Below are 1,182 nucleotides of genomic sequence, written 5' to 3' on the forward strand. Positions count from 1 at the left end.
TTTTTCTGTTGTAGTTGTTGTTGTTTGGCAGGCCCAGGCCAGGTTTGAACCCACCAGCCCCGGGGTATGTGGCCAGCGCCCTAACTGCTAACCTACAGGCACCCAGCCTCCATGTATAACTCTTACCTTTTCAGCAAAATTGTAAACACTCTGACAGCAGAAATTTCTTGTATATTTTCCACAAATCTGACACAGTGCTAGATACTTATAAAATGTTTTATTAAATTAAATGTGCTATATAACTTTGAGCTTATTTGGGGTAGGAGGTCAGTAAGGATTGTGGAATAATTTTGGGTCGTGGGTATGTGATACCAAAGTGGTAGTTGTAGTACTTTAGAGAATGCTCATGTAATACCAAACTGATATGCTTCCAAGTTTCCGGCATATAACTTGCTTGACCAGTGATTCTAAATTAGTGAAATGAGTTTGTCCTCCTTCCCACCCTCCATCCCTGATTCTTTTCATATGTTATACTTACTGTCCTCATTTTTTTATCTCTAGTATGAAGTGTAACAGAACAGACTTTACCACCTGAAACTGCTGCTTCAAGTTCAGATCAGGCAAGGAACAAACCTCGTAACAACCAACAAGACCAAAGAAGAGTACACTTAAGTTGAAGACACAACACTTGATCTGAAACAAGAAGTTTGTGCCTACTCAACAGCTTTGAAAGAGCACTTCCCAACGCTGCTAGTAGTCTTTGTTTTCTTCAGTGCTGTACTGTGAGATTGCCCGGTGCAGCAGCAGTTGTATTCTTTATTAGCTTGGTAGATCATTTTCTCTCGCTCTTTTTTTTAATACTAGCAACTTTCATCCTTTGAAACGTGTGCTGAAAAAGAAGAATCAGCAAATACTACTGAAAGTGCAATATTTGGTTATCACTGCGAGGTATGTTTGTATTCTCTTATTAAGAATCAGTGATTCTGGATTTCATGATTGTTTTGGTCAGATAAGAAATCTTTATCTGTTCTCTTCTGAAGGTATTCCAAAAACAATTTTTTTATTCTCAACTATGTATGAAAATATCACCACTAAATTGAGTTATTGTCTCTTATTACATATGGATGGTATTTATGGTCAAAACTGGTTTTTTTTTTTTGGAGACAGAGCCTCAAGCCATCCCCCTGGGTAGAGTGCCATGGCATCACAGCTCACAGCAACCTCCAACTCCTGGGCTCAAGC

At 38.9% G+C, this 1,182-nt stretch overlaps 1 protein-coding gene across 3 annotated transcripts in view; it reads left to right on the forward strand.

The window, feature by feature from the left end:
• The window catches only part of CSDE1 (cold shock domain containing E1), a 36,950-nt gene that overhangs the window by 8,969 nt on the left and 26,799 nt on the right, over window positions 1–1,182 (forward strand). For all 3 annotated transcript variants that reach the window (XM_003793836.2, XM_003793835.2, XM_023515463.1), the window contains exon 2: window positions 502–888. The gene's annotated coding sequence lies outside the window, so the exon portion shown is untranslated. The remainder of the gene's footprint in view (window positions 1–501; window positions 889–1,182) is intronic.

This window comes from Otolemur garnettii, unplaced genomic scaffold, assembly GCF_000181295.1.
Source record: "Otolemur garnettii isolate 467f Iridium unplaced genomic scaffold, OtoGar3 scaffold00073, whole genome shotgun sequence".
Taxonomy (NCBI): domain Eukaryota; kingdom Metazoa; phylum Chordata; class Mammalia; order Primates; family Galagidae; genus Otolemur; species Otolemur garnettii.